This window comes from Anomaloglossus baeobatrachus, chromosome 2, assembly GCF_048569485.1.
Source record: "Anomaloglossus baeobatrachus isolate aAnoBae1 chromosome 2, aAnoBae1.hap1, whole genome shotgun sequence".
NCBI lineage: Eukaryota > Metazoa > Chordata > Amphibia > Anura > Aromobatidae > Anomaloglossus > Anomaloglossus baeobatrachus.
The window spans coordinates 107,400,384-107,416,690 of NC_134354.1; the positions used below are offsets into that span (position 1 = coordinate 107,400,384).

General features: G+C 42.7%; 1 protein-coding gene across 1 annotated transcript in view; it reads right to left on the minus strand.

Annotated features, from left to right (window-relative positions):
* Positions 1–16,307, minus strand: part of TRAF4 (TNF receptor associated factor 4) — a 71,964-nt gene that overhangs the window by 11,922 nt on the left and 43,735 nt on the right. The window lies entirely within an intron of this gene.

A 16,307-nucleotide genomic window follows, 5' to 3' on the forward strand; every position in this document is an offset into this window, starting at 1 on the left:
GTGAGCACAGGGACTGCGTTCTCCCGCAGAGAACACTCGCATCTCCGCAGGAGGTATGACACTGGGTCTAGAACATAGGGTGTCCAGATCATGGGCAAGTACCCTTAAAGGGAAATTGTCAGGAGATTCATGCTATCCAAACCGTGAGGTCTCGTGTGCACGTTGCGTCGTGTCACTGCAGTAAATTCTGCAGTGATTTGGCAGCTCATGTGCGATTCAAATCGCTGCAGAAACACTGCGTAATGGATGCAGTATTTCTGCAGAAAAAAAATACCGATTTCATACACTCGGGATGTTGCCTCTCCCATAGACAGAGTGGGAGCAGCATCCAAAGAACATGAAAGAAGTGACATGCTGCACTTTTGAATGCAGCGATTTGGATCAAAATTTCAGAATCCAAATCGCTGCACTCTCAAATGCAATGTGCAGATGGATTATGCACAATCTTCATAGATTGTGCTGGGGACGCAGGACGCGCAGTGCTAGACACAGCGTAAATGCATGCAATACGCACACAGCCTGAGGAGCATGAAACCCAGCCTGGCTGCACAACTACAGCCAGGGATGTTATACCATGAAAGGTTCTGGGATGGATTTTAGTGAAAATATAGTTTAAAGATCAGGCTGGGGCGTTTAGCAACGCTAGAGCGTTTTATAGAATAATTTACCTAGCTGCAATATAGGCAGCATGAATCACCTAACACCTAACCATTTTATAAAAAATCTCTAAGGTTATGTGCGCACACTGCAGTTTTGTTTCTTCATCGAAAAATGCACCCTCTGGCAGAAAAAAAAACACATTAAAAAAAAAAAATCCATGCGTTTTTGTCGCAATTTGGTGTTTTTGTGCCCATGTGTTTTTTCCCTATATTCAATGGAAAAAAAGCAGGTCAAAAAAGCAAAAAGAATTGACATGCTTATTTTTTCTACAACCAAAACTTCAAGGAAAAAAGAAGCAACGTGTCCACAGCCCTTCTGTATACTCATCGACTTTGCGGGGAAGCAAAGACATGCAATTTAGGGCATCAAACTGCACCAAAAACGCATCAAAAACTGCACTGTGCGCACAGGGTCTAAGGCTATGTTCACACAGGGCATCTTTTACTGTGTTTTTGAGGTTACAAAGATGCACTAAAATGCATGCAATTCCTTCCCCCAGCAAAGTCTATGAAATTTCTATTTTGCTGTCCACACTGAGCATCTTTTTTCATCTGCATCTTGGCTGCGTTTTTGAAGATGCAGCATGTCAATTGTTTTTGCATTTTTCCAGCGTTTTTGAGCCCTTCCAGTCAATAGATTTAACTTAAAAAACGCATTGGGCAAAATGCAGTAAAAACGCATGTGTTTTTTTCATGCGTTTTTGCCATGGGTGCATTTTTGTGGGGCCAAAAAAGCTGCATCTTATGATGCACTGTGTGAATATAGCCTTATTTCGCCTTTTTAATGGTGTAAAAATTAGTCCAAGACAATGATGACTCGGGGTCAATGTGTTGCAGTCGTATATAGTTAATATGTAAGAAGTTTTTTCCCAAATTTAAGCAAGAGAGATAGATTTTCGTGATTTACACAGTGCCAACATAGTCCGTGGGGCTGTATCACTTAACCCCAGTCCCTGTCCTCGATAAGACTAATAATCTACTTTTCTCATCTCATACACAAATTAGAAGCAACTTCATAACAGCCATTTACCCCCATTAGGAGGCAGCCATTGCATACATTGAATACTTATAGAGTGATCTGTGACCTCACATGGCATTGAACTTATAATCAAATCTCTAACATTTGCTATATATAAATGTATAGAATGGGACGATCAGTCTGCCATGGTTATAATGCAACCGAAAGAAAATTACCGAAATCACACACGTTACTGACCACCATAAATGAGGTTAATGTTTCCTCTTCCAGTGCTGATCTAAATCTAGATCCACAATTCAGCTTTGAGCTTTGTCCAAAAATGCACAAGACATGGGAGAATATATTTATAGCATAGACAGTGTTTAGCTGCTTTGAAATATCCCACAGCCATAATCCGGCTCCTTTTCAGCAAATGAGTTTGGTTTTCATCTCTTTTTTAGCAATGAAATGACTCCATAGCTTGGGTGTACTCGTTCCATTTAATGAGGGCAACGTGCGGAGAACTTCCAGCAGCAACTACATCTGATAGTTGGCCCTCAGGCCATTTTATGTAATGTAATAAAATATAATTACGCGAATCAAGCACCGCACTGCATTAGACGTTACTGGAAGATAATTAGAAGGAAATTATATTATTGGAAGTTATGTAAAATAAATAGTGCATGAGAAGCAATTTGGCATGGCATAACCCTAAACTGGAGCTAGCAGGTACTTCATAGGTAGAATGAGGTGAAAACATGACATCACTACACTTATGCCACAAGAGTGCGGGCAAATAACTCTGACCGGTACACCGGAGCAACTTCTGTAACTAAATCTTAGTGTCGGCTATAGAGATGTTCATCAGGCAGCACAGCCATAGATTTATGGTAAAGAACATGACACTTGACCATCTGAAATAACCTAAAGGGGTGGTTCACTACTCTGCAGTACAAGTAAAATATATCTTTTATATCTTTGTACCGTGTTAGTATAAATATGTGACTCTTCAGATTTTGTGTTATACCATGCCTGATGAAGAGACCTGAGTAGTCTCGAAAGCTTGCAATTATTACCATCTTTTCAGTTAGCCATTAAAAAGGTATCAACCACTGAGGACTTCTGTTTTTTTTTACTCTGCAGTAGTGACTACATCTCTGTAAAACTGATAGGGAAGCCTTTTTGTAAATACCTTGTGTTGCCAATTCAGCATCTAAGCGGCGCTATTGTGATCCGCTCATTCCCATGAAGTGACCCCCGGGCTCTGTGACCGCTGAGATCTGGTGATGTCACGTCAACTTCCAGTTGACCTGACATCACCGAGGCGGCCCCAGTCTTCCTGAGTGACTAGGCTGTGGGCGACATTTCACTGCTCATCACAGCCCAGCATCGCTCCTGCTTGCAATGCTCTGCAGTGAAAAAGCTCGGGCGCGAGATGCTGGGCTGTGAGGAGTTGTGAAACTCCACCCACAGCCTAGTCACTCAGGAAAGCTGGGGTCGGCCGCAGTGATTTCAGGTCAACTGGAAGTTGACGTGACATCACCGGATCTCAGAGGTCACGGAGCCTGGGAATGTCACGAGATGGGGAAGAGTGCACCGCGATATCATCAATCAGAGGCTGATTTGGCCACACAAGGTATTTACAAAAAGGCTTCCCTATCCGTTTTACAGATGTGGTCACTACTGCGGAGTAGTGAACCACCTTTTTAATTTAACTCATCAATCTAACAATTCTATTACGGTATATCTCGGTAACTTGGATGATAACCAATATGGCCGACAGAACATTGCAAGAGTTGGAGTCCAATTTCCAACAGTCTTAGCTGGCTACGGCTGCTATCCTGATATGAAGGTGGCCTATGTCTGACGACCTGAGTGAAAACAGCCTAAAAGGAAAATACTCTAATGCTAACATCACCGTATCCAGACGAGTGCTATTCGTTGTTTTGTTTGATAGGGCTCGCTCCAATGCTATCCTATGGGGCAGCGAATCGGCATGAGAAAAGAAAGCAAAAAATTGTTGCATACTGAGATTAGCAGTGTAAATCGGATCTGAGGCACCCACGCAAGTGTATGGGTGTATGTGAAACATTGGACTGCACTGATGAGACAGACAATGGAGAAGATGGAGAAATTAATCTCTCTATATTCTCCTGACCAGTGATCAGATTCTCGTATTCCAGAGAATCGGATCACAGTACGCTTGCAGCAGAGTCTGAGCTGAGTGTCATTAGAACATAACATAACATAACGGTCAGCCCAAAATGACTGTTCAAACCAAGTACAGACACAAATAGTTCAGTACAACGTCCCACCTACTCGTTTTCCATCTACCTCTGCTCTTCTATGGCTTTATTAACCCTTCTTTAGTACCATAGAGGCAATGTGGCCCCATGCAGATTGGTACAACTAGCAATTTTTCTTTCATGGTACCAGACAAGGAGTAAGACAGAGCCGTCAATCAAAAAAGCAGGGAGGAGAAGATCGGGGGGGGGGGGAGGACAAGTATTTAGGAATCTGTCATGCCAAGGATTAACCGAGTGTCTGTACTTGGTTAGAACAAGCTTTCTAAGCGGACATTGTCCCTTTAATTTAGGAGCAATCCAGTATTTTCAGATTTTTTTTACGTCCCGTTTTTTCAGCTGCCCTAGCCCCCAGCTATACATTCCCTAATGAAGGAATCGATATAGCTATAACATTTGTGTGTATTTACTTTAAAGCCAAACTGAAGGAAATTGGTGCACCCAAAAGACTGGGGAGATATCTCAGCAGCATCCATTGGTCATGTACATGTAGACAGTCTTGCGGCACAATGTACGATGCACAATAGCCGGGCTTTTGTACAAGTTACAAATGACTCAATACGATCCCAATTACAGCGCACATCTGGGCTCACTTGCAGATGCTGCTCAGATCCGTAGTGCCAGCTGGCAGCTGAAGACTTGTGTTCTGAATCTCCCCCCTCTCATGTCACTTCCTCCCTCCATAAGCAAATACCGTCCACACTGCACCACTGTGCTTGTTTGCTTTCCACAATGGGCTACGTGTACCGTCATCTCCTCCTGACTGCATCATGCATTTCACAAGCCCCGAGTGGATATTACTGTATTGTAAAAAAGAAGTAATAAAAAATTGGAGCATTCTTATTACATGTACTTTCTTTACTAATGTATCCAGCATGTTTACCAGGGTTTATACTTTATATTACAATTTATTTTTTTTATAGAAAAATTAATATTAGGGTGCATGCCCATAATCACGGTTCATAGCGTTTTGGACACAGTGTGTTTTCGCTGCATCCAAAACACTGCGTTGTACAGTACAAGCACAGTGGATGGGATTTATAGAAATCTCCTGCCAACTGTGCTGGTTTTTCCCGCAGTGAAAACTGACCTGCGGTGCATCTTCCCGAGCTGCAGCATGTTAATTCTTTGTTGCGGAGATGTAAGCATTCTCCATAGGGAGAACACAGTGAAAGACCGCAACAGCCTGAGCCCAGATCATGGGCACGGGCAGCTGCACTCTCCTGTGGATCAGATTTGCAGCCCTGCAGGTCAGGACCCGCTGCCTCCTGGATGCAGTGGGACCTGATCGTGTGCACACGCTGCAGAAATTTTCTGCACGTTGTGGCAAAAAAAGTGTCAAAAAACGGATGCTGTGTAGCTGCGGTTTTTGATGTGATTGAAATCAAGGGATGAAAAAATTATGCAAAACCAGACCAATAATTGACATGCTGCAGGTTTTTTTTTTTCTGCATCAAAACTGCATGGAAAAAAAAAATAACAACGCACCGTGCGAACTGCAAATCCAAAATCCCATAGACTTTGCTGGCTTCAGGAGAGGCAGATTTTAAAAAAAACTGTGTCAAAAACCACAGCGTGTGCACAAGGCCTTAGGGTGTGTAATAGAAAGGGATCCCATACTTCTTAACACTAGAAGTCCCAGAAATTTCGAGCTCCCCCCTGAAGTCCCAAAAGAGGGTCAAATGACTGATAGTTTCTAGTTAAACTGAATAGAACTAAATGACTAAACTCAATGGAAAACAACAACCTCCTGTGGTGCGACAGTAATGCCCTTAATTACAGAACAAAAGACGGTGATTATAGGATGTTAGCTAAAATCCTTCAGGTCATTCGACCCGTCTCTGGGTTCCAAAAGGTAGAAATGTTAAATGACCCCTCTCTGGGACTTCTAGTGTTAACCCCTCTAACCTACCCATATTTAAGATAGGTAATTAAAATCCAGTTCACACTTCTAAACCGCTGCGTGTTTTTTGCCTTTTGTGAAAATTGCTGTGTTTTTCTTACAATTTAAGCTGCATGGTGTGAACTCAGTCAAACATGGTCTATACATTTTAATAAATGCCCTGTAATAAGGTTTTTTGCATCCCCCTAACAAATCAGCTTGATGAGCCCATAACGTTGGACAACCCCTTTAAGAACGCAAAAATGTCTTCCCATTTTTATTCTTACATGAGACCTAAATTCAGCTGAGGGAAGACTACATAAACGGCCATAGAATGAAACCCGGAGGTGTAAAACGTGATGTAATAACATTAGCAAAAGATATTTTAGAATAAAAACAAAAATATAGAACAAATACAGCAAACATAAAAACCTAAAGACACATAAGTGCACTCTGTCTTGATACAATAATACAGAAGCCCTTGGGACAGTAATCTGCACTGGGGTCTGGAGGTCAGCCTCAATGTCTCCCCCCTTCCCCACCGGCTCTGATGCCCCCACCAAGCTAATATTTAACTTTATCCCTTGCAAAGAAAATAAACAATGGCACAAAGCTACCGCCATGTGAATGGCCAAATACAAGGACACACAGGTTACTGTAACTTTAAAGCAAACATTCACATTCTTTTTTCCTCTTGAACTGGAACGAAGTTCAGTCCCGAGTGAGAATTCTTCTACCCACCTCAGAGATCAGAAGCCGAGACCAGAAAACCACAGCGATGACAGTACCGGGACCAGAAATACCGGCAGTAAAAATGAGTGGCGGCCGGCACAGTCAGAACTCACCACAATTCTGTACACACCTTACAAATCTACGACTGCCTACTGTCAGGGGAACAGGGTTGTCCCCGAGTGTGACAGTCTCTAGATATGACACATAAGACTGCAGCTAATATAGCACACCCAGTACAAAGGGCAAAAGGGGATAGATTATGTCAAGTCAATGGAACTTTTCTTATAAAAAGGTTTGGTACGAACTCGAAACGTGAAATAAAGCGAATATAAATACTTCCACAGCATTGAGAGACTACTCCTCCAGCACCAAGACAGTCAACCATCAACGTCCATCTCCTTCTACTTCTCAAGCGTCAAGTTCCTGTAGTTTCCTCATAACATAAGACGTCTTATGTTTATTTCAAGTTTACTGATTTTTTTTTTTTTATGAAGACTGTATGCAAATTAGAACTCATCCAAAAATAAGAAGCTGTCTCTACTGCCACCTTTGGGCAGCTAACCTGTAGTCAATGTCCAACCCATTAAGGATCTTCGAAAACATGACGACTTGGGCTTACGACTAAACCACCAACTCCTACAGGTAGACAACGGTTTAGGAGTTTTTGTGCCTCGACAGTACAGCGCATAGCACTGGGTAATTGGCCGAGATGCCCTTGATACAATTCAACCTTAACACAACTCATACCGATTATCCTCAAGACAGTCCAGCTGCCGGTAGAGTCTTATACACAATGTATCTCTGGTTTTCTAAATCCCCACTATGTTTCACAGTAATTTAAAGTGAACTTGTCAGGTGCAATAAGTACCCAGAGCCACGAGCAGTTCTGGGTGCATATTGCTAATCCCTACCTAACCGTCCCAAGCTATAGTAGCACACTGTACCTGTACATAAAGAGATCTTTAGAAAAAGTATTTCTAAAGATCCTTTATGATATGCTAATGAGCGCAGGGACTAGTCAGAAGAGCGTTAGTTCCCTCAACTACTCCAACCTTTTACCATGTTTGCACACCCACAGGGGCGTGCTAACATGCTATTCAATGCCCATTGGCCAGCGTAATCAGCGGTGACAGGCATACCTATGTTCGTGGTCACCGCTTCAGAACGCCGTGTTTAGGGTCAGTGCGCATGAGCAGGATAGCTATCCTGGTAGTCTGTTTTTGCCTTCTGTTAGAGAGATAGTTTGTACACAGTGTGAAATGCCTGTGGGACTCTACATCAGCTGAATCTCCTTAAGGAGAAGCTGAATCTCCAAGCTAACTTAATGGTAACCTTTAAGTTGATGAATATAGATGTCGATATTACGGAATATTATGGAACACTGCACTTGACAGATGAGCAAACCATACAAAGAAGAAAGGAAGCATAAATGTCATATACCATATGCGAGAACTAATAGCAGATTTGGCAACATATGCAATGATAATGTGCTTTTTTCCCAGAGATGGCCTAACAGTTGACCCATAAGCCCAGTAATTATTAACATCAGGAGGCCATGAGATGAAAACAGCAGATGTAGAACACTCTTCTTAGTCCTACGAAATACACATCCTCGTCGGCTGTGCCAGGCAGCTGCTCCTCTCCACACCCAAGAATGCTGTGGGAATTCTTATTTGGAATCTTCACTTTCACTAAGAAGGGCCAAATCTTATTTCTGCCAATCACCTGTTATGTGATGTGATGGGGGAAGCCCAGTGGAACCATTACATAGGAGAGCACTTAGGCACCTGTCCTGTCGAGTGCTGCCAAACAGTTCACAGAAAAGTAACTGAAGCAAAAGTAAATTGGATATACCGCCGTATATCCAATGTTACAAAATAGAAAACGCTGGTAGACTGGACTAATGTATATTTAGATCTACACTTCAGGCACGGTATTCCAGTACAACAGTGCATAATTAGGGTACACTCTAACGCCTTTGTTCTTTAATGCCCCTCCCTGTTTAATACAAAGTATTTACCATCTTAAGACTGTTTATTGTCTAGCCCCTAGCAAAACAGACTATGTAATTGTCAGTTACCTCTCAGCTAATCATATAACTGAAAACCGTCCGTCCACATACGTCTGAGGAGTCCTGAATCACATGGGAGGATAAAGATAATGAGTTCATATTAAATCCACTTTGCAAGTCAAATGCTCGGCTCAGTCCTGCACATGTTGCCTGTACGTATACATTTAAGTAGATTTTGAAGCAAAGAAGGTGTTCTAATTTTTGGAGTCTTATCATTACCCACTCTTTCTAAGGCTAGGGTCACACAGCCGTATTTTCTCCATTCCCACCCCCCTCCGAAAATAAATAAAAAAAAAAAAATAGTCCCATTATGTTAATTAGACTGAGTTTCATCAGACTTTGATCAGAGTAGGATCCGTTTTTTCTTGGATGTAGAGGATATTTTTTTTTATATTATATAATATATACACACACACACACACACACACACACACACACACATATATATTTTCCATCTTGCCCATTCTGTCAGTTTGTGAAAATTGGACCACACTCAGTCCGATTTTGCTTTTTTCCACAGCCCCATACGTTTGAATAAGATCTGATTTAAAGGGTTGGTTTATTACTCTGCAGTAGTGAACACCTATCTGTAAAACTGATAGGTTTAAATACCTTGATCAGCAAATTCTGCCTGTGAGCGGCGCTATCGTGGTCTGCTCATCCCGATGCAGTGACACCCCCACCCCCACTCAGTGACCTCTGGGGTCCGGTGATGTCACGTCAACTTCCAGTTGATCTGACATCACTGCACTGTGGCTGGTCCCAGTCTCCCTGACTGACTGGGCTGTGGGCAGAGTTTAACCGCTCATCACAGCCCAGCATCACTCCTGCTTGCGGCGTTCTGCGGTAAAGGAGAGCGTGCGAGATGCTGAGCTGTGATGAGTGGTGAAACTCTGCCCACAGCCCAGTCACTCAGGAATAAGAAATAACGTTTGGAACTCCATTCTATGTCTGAACTGGGTGCAAAAACCTAAAAAACATCACTATGGGGAGATAAGGTATGCACACCAGTGACTATGTAAGGGGAATACATGGAATAGCAGAAACTGCTGTGTGAATACTGACATGAAAAATTCAATAGCTATATGTACGAATGAAATGTGAAAAATAAGTAATGCAGATTCCATTTTTCACATTTAATTCGTACATATAGCTATTGAATTTTTCATGTCAGTATTCACACAGCAGTTTCTGCTATTCCATGTATTCCCCTTACATAGTCACTGGTGTGCATACCTTATCTCCCCATAGTGATGTTTTTTAGGTTTTTGCACCCAGTTCAGACATAGAATGGAGTTCCAAACGTTATTTCTTATTTGTTAGTAGTTTTTCGTTTATGAACCCTCCCCATACACACCTATTGCCAATCCACATCGTATATATAGCCTGGGTCTCAGCTTCCCATACACGGTAAGTTTTTTAACTGCATGAGAGGACACACACAAGCTAGGGACCCCAACGTAGAGAAATACTTTGGCGTAGTGTTGGGGCTCTATTGCATTGATCAATTCAGTAGCTAAATTTCTCTTTATTCATATATTCATGGCAGTAATGCAGATTCCATTTTTCACATTTCATTCGTACATATAGCTATTGAATTTTTCATGTCAGTATTCACACAGCAGTTTCTGCTATTCCATGTATTCCCCTTACATAGTCACTGGTGTGCATACCTTATCTCCCCACAGTCACTCAGGAAGACTGGGGCGAGCTGCAGCGATGTCAGGTCAACTAGAAGTTGATGTGACATCACCAGATCCCAGAGGTCACAGAGCCAAGGGAAGTCACAGCATGGGGATGAGCGGACAGCAATAGCACCACTCAGAGGCAGAATGTACTGCCCTATAAGTTTTACAGCGATGTGGCCACTAATGCTGAGTAGTGAACCACCTCTTTAAAGTATGGTGCACACATTGAGTATTTTCTCATTGCAGATTTGGTGTAGCACTCTATCACCTTTTGAATTCAATTGAAAAACAGCATGCAAAAATGCAACAAAACTACGGTATAAACGCGTGCTGCATTTTTTTCTGCCAAGACATGCACAAATCTCTGCAACTAAATACTCGACGTGTGCACATACTTTAAAGGGAACCTGTCATCAGAAATTTCGCCCAAAAGCTAAAAGCTTCCCCCTCTGCAGCTCCTGGGCTGCATTCTAGGAAGGTCCCTGTTATTATTGTGCCCCATGTGAGACCAAAATAAAGCCTTTATAAAGTTCTACCTTTTTGTATGCAGCTTCTGTAAATCCGTCACGGGGGCGGGCTCTCTGCCGTCCGTTATTCTGCCTCCTGGTCCTGTATGCCGCCCCCATCGCTCCTTTCCATATCTGATGCACCGCCCACTGCTCCAGCCATCCCCGCGCATGCCCAGTGCCAGTCTCACAGGACTGAGCAGTGTGACCGCTGGTGACGTGTGCGCAGGCAAGTGATTATGGGCGGGGCTGTGATTGTTATCAGCAAGTACCCGCCCATAATCTCGTGAGCGCGCAAACCTCTCCAGCATTCACACTGAGCTCAGTGTGGATGCTAGACTGTATGGGCTGCTTCCAGGGATGACGTCCCTTTGTCATGTGATAGTATTTCGAACACGCCCCTATCACATGACAAAGGGACGTCATCCCTGGAAGCAGCCCATACAGTCTAGCATCCACACTGAGCTCAGTGTGAATGCTGGAGAGGTTTGCGCGCTCAAGAGATTATGGCCGGGTACTTGCTGATAACAGTCACAGTCCCGTCCATAATCACTTGCCTGTGCACACGTCACCAGCGGTCAAACTGCTCAGTCCTGTGAGACTGGCACTGGGCATGCGCGGGGATGGCTGGAGCAGTGGGCGGTGCATCAGATATGGAAAGGAGCGATGGGGGCGGCATACAGGACCAGGAGGCAGAATAACGGACGGCAGAGAGCCCGCCCCCGTGACAGATTTACAGAAGCTGCATACAAAAAGGTAGAACTTTATAAAGGCTTTATTTTGGTCTCACATGGGGCACAATAATAACAGGGACCTTCCTAGAATGCAGCCCAGGAGCTGCAGAGGGGGAATCTTTTAGCTTTTGGGCGAAATTTCTGATGACAGGTTCCCTTTAAGGCTATGTGCGCACTAGTGCGTTTTTCCCGCGGATTTACCCGCGGATTTGCCGCGGAAATTTCTTGAGAAATGTCTGCAATCTTTGTGCAGACATTTCCCAGCAAATTCTATGGTAAAAAAAAAAAAAAAAAAAAGCTGTGCGCACTGGTGCGGATTTTTCTCAAGAAATTTCCTTGAGAAGAATTTCTCGAGAAACTTTCTTGAGAAAATGAACATGTCCATTATTTCCGCAGGTACCCTGCGGATTTCGGCAGTACAGCCTGCAAAAATCCGCAGGGAACCACCCGCGGGAAAATCGCGGCAATTTCGCGGCTATTCCGCGGCAAATCCGCGTCAAATCCGCATGCGGATTTGGTGCGGATTTTTTCCGGAGGTCCGGAAATCTTTCACTCCCAGAAGTTTCTCAAGAAATTTTCTTGAGAAACTTCTCATTTCTAGTGCGCACATAGCCTAAGATGGACAGTAATTAGTTCGCAAACCTAGAAAAAAAAAAAAAAAAGGAATGGCTTTGAAGAGAGAGTTCTTTCTACATAGAAAAATCATAGTGCATTTGTGGCAACATTCTCAGCATAATTTCGCTGCAGATTTCATCCTGTGAAAATCCATGCCATAAAATGAAAGGCTATTTATTGTAAATCTGCACCGCAGGTCAATTTCTAGTGTATGGAGGAGATTTGATTGTAAATATTGCATGAAGGCCACATAAGATAATCGGGGAGGTCATAAATCAAAATGGTTTTTGCACCACATGATCTTCGAAATTCCAATATAATGATATATATATATATATATATATATATATATATATATAAAACTCATTTTTTGTTGTTTAGATTTTCAGAAACGTGAGTGGATAGGGCAGCAGGTTTGTGTGATCCAGAACTCCGTCCAATGGCGCACTACAGGGTGGTAATGCTAAAAAAGGAGCAAGTTCTCCAGCCTTATCTGCTCTTTTTACCGATATGGGTGTGCTCATAGTCACCTTCTCTTAATTTATGTAGCTTCTTCATTTTTCTAAGGCTTTTGGACCACTACCATAACCTGTGCTACCTCACATCGCACAGCAGCCGGATCCTGGTGTCGTAGGGCCGGCCGGAGCCAGAAACAGTCTCAGCAAAAGTGAGCGCCAATTACTTGTGTCAGAGGTAGAGAATATCCAGAGTGCACAGACAGAGGATCCATATAATGAGTCCAGAAAAAAATAGCGACCTTTTCAACCCCAAAGTCTTCCAAATAATTATCTCATCCCATAATGTCCTGGCAAAACACACTACAATAATGGAGCATGTTCAATGTAAAATGTACAACGCGAACAGCTGGACCTGAAATAACCATTGTATCACAGAGTCAGTGCAATGTTAAAAAAAAAAAATACAATATTTCCCTCGAGATGTAAAAACTCACTCTGGCTGGAGATGAAGAACAAAAAATATGTAGAAGTTTATGTATCTTTGGAAGTTATGATCAAAATTTCTTCCAATCCATACCCAGAAATCTCTATTGGGTTCAGTTCACATCTGCGCTGGTCACTTCTATTGTTCTATTCTGTGACAGGAGCAGAAAGACAAACTGTAATGGCTATGCCGAATTGTCACATGATCAGTGCCAAACGTGCCCAGAGGACCCCACTGGCTATAACGGTGCCCTTTAGGTTTATGTCAGGATGTCCATTATTTTCTGTGAAACTATGACCAAAAAAACCCCAAAAAAAACAAAACCTTGAAACAGATCAGACATGAACTCAACATGGGGTTATAAGCTTTAATGCTGTTACATATATGTATGTGGTTGTTATTAATAGCCTTTATAAATAAAGATATCACCTTCTATTAAACACCCATTGTTCTATTTCAGAAAAGCCCTGCAGCAGTGCCTTGTGTTCTAATGGAAGAGCTGCCCGGGTGGCATATTTGCCAATCATTAGATTGTGGTGTTATGTAAGCATGTGATGTTTGCACAATAATTATAAGGGTGGAAACATTAAATTTAGATGTATTCTACAAGTACAATGCACTGGTATTTCACATTCATGTCTTTTAAAGGGAACCATCAACAGGATTTTCATATATAACCTAAAGCCAGTGCTATACTGGCACTATCAGGCTGATTCTATACATACCATTAGTGGTCAGCTCGGATGTTTAGGTTTTGAAATCCAAGAAAGTAAACTTTATAAATCGGCAGCTTCTTGAGTGACAGCAGCTGAGGAGCAGATAATATCTGGGGGGTATTCATAGTTATCCCCTCCCTCAGGAAGAATTAGCATAAGTATTATACAATTGATGTATCTTTTCACTTCCATGATCTGTGTGAGGTCATACTCATGAGATACCAGAAGGGGCTTGGCCTCAGCCAATAGGAAAGTGTTGCTTCCTGATATCAACTTTGTTACCTGAATCCCCACCCCTTCTGGTCACATGGGTATGACCTCAGCACAGGTCCTGGAAGTGAAAAGTTACAGTGCCTACAAGTAGTATTCAACCCTCTGCAGATTTAGCAGGTTTACACATTCGGAATTAACTTGGCATTGTGACATTTGGACTGTAGATCAGCCTGGAAGTGTGAAATGCACTGCAGCAAAAAAGAATCTTATTTCTTTTTTTTCTTTTTTTTTTTAAATTGTGAAAAGTTTATTCAGAGGGTCATTTATTATTCAACCCCTCAAACCACAAGAATTCTGTTTGGTTCCCCTAAAGTATTAAGAAGTATTTCAGGCACAAAGAACAATGAGCTTCACATGTTTGGATTAATTATCTCTTTTTCCAGCCTTTTCTGACTAATTAAGACCCTCCCCAAACTTGTGAACAGCACTCATACTTGGTCAACATGGGAAAGACAAAGGAGCATTCCAAGGCCATCAGAGACAAGATCGTGGAGGGTCACAAGGCTGGCAAGGGGTACAAAACCCTTTCCAAGGAGTTGGGCCTACCTGTCTACACTGTTGGGAGCATCATCCGGAAGTGGAAGGCTTATGGAACTACTGTTAGCCTTCCACGGCCTGGACAGCCTTTGAAAGTTTCCTCCCGTGCCGAGGCCAGGCTTGTCCGAAGAGTCAAGGCTAACCCAAGGACAACAAGGAAGGAGCTCCGGGAAGATCTCATGGCAGTGGGGACATTGGTTTCAGTCAATACCATAAGCAACGTACTTCACCGCAATGGTCTCCGTTCCAGACGAGCCCGTAAGGTACCTTTACTTTCAAAGTGTCATGTCAAGGCTCGTCTACAGTTTGCTCATGATCACTTGGAGGACTCTGAGACAGACTGGTTCAAGGTTCTCTGGTCTGATGAGACCAAGATCGAGATCTTTGGTGCCAACCACACACGTGACGTTTGGAGACTGGATGGCACTGCATACGACCCCAAGAATACCATCCCTACAGTCAGGCATGGTGGTGGCAGCATCATGCTGTGGGGATGTTTCTCAGCCAAGGGGCCTGGCCATCTGGTCCGCATCCATGGGAAGATGGATAGCACGGCCTACCTGGAGATTTTTGGCCAAGAACCTCCGCTCCTCCATCAAGGATCTTAAGATGGGTCGTCATTTCATCTTCCAACAAGACAACGACCCAAAGCACACAGCCAAGAAAACAAAGGCCTGGTTCAAGAGGGAAAAAATCAAGGTGTTGCAGTGGCCTAGTCAGTCTCCTGACCTTAACCCAATTGAAAACTTGTGGAAGGAGCTCAAGATTAAAGTCCACAGGAGACACCCAAAGAACCTAGATAACTTGGAGAAGATCTGCATGGAGGAGTGGGCCAAGATAACTCCAGAGACCTGTGCCGGCCTGATCAGGTCTTATAAAAGATGATTATTAGCTGTAATTGCAAACAAGGGTTATTCCACAAAATATTAAACCTAGGGGTTGAATAATAATTGACCCACACTTTTATGTTGAAAATTTATTAAAATTTAACTGAGCAACATAACTTGTTGGTTTGTAAGATTTATGCATCTGTTAATAAATCCTGCTCTTGTTTGAAGTTTGCAGGCTCTAACTTATTTGCATCTTATCAAATCTGCCAAATCTGCAGGGGGTTGAATACTACTTGTAGGCACTGTATATTGATTGTATAATGCTTATGCTTCTAACAGGGGGAGGGGATAACTATGAATATCCCCCCAGATATTATCTGATCCTCAGCTGCTGTCACTCAAGCAGCTGCCGATTTATAAACTTTACTTTTTTGAATTTGAAAACCTAAAACATCCGAGCTGACCACTACAGGTATGTATAGAACCAGCCTGATAGTGCCAGTATAGCACTGGCTTTAGCTTATATACGAAAATCCTGGTGATTGGTTCCCTTTAAAGGGCTCTCACAGAAAACATTTTTGATGAGCAGTTGAAAAAATAAAAAAATAAAAAAAAACAAAACGATTCTTTACTTATGCACCTGGGGTCCAGCACAAAGTCTCTGTCCCCGATTTCTGATATATGGATGCGCCAGTGACCGCACGTGGAGAACGCTGCAGGCAAACAGTGAGCTCAAGTGCTGTGTCCAGTGATTGGCTGCAGCGATGTCGATGTGACATCACTGTTGCAACCAAACAACAGATGCCAAGGCAGTTGTGTGTAAATATAAATTATATATATATATATATATATATACACACA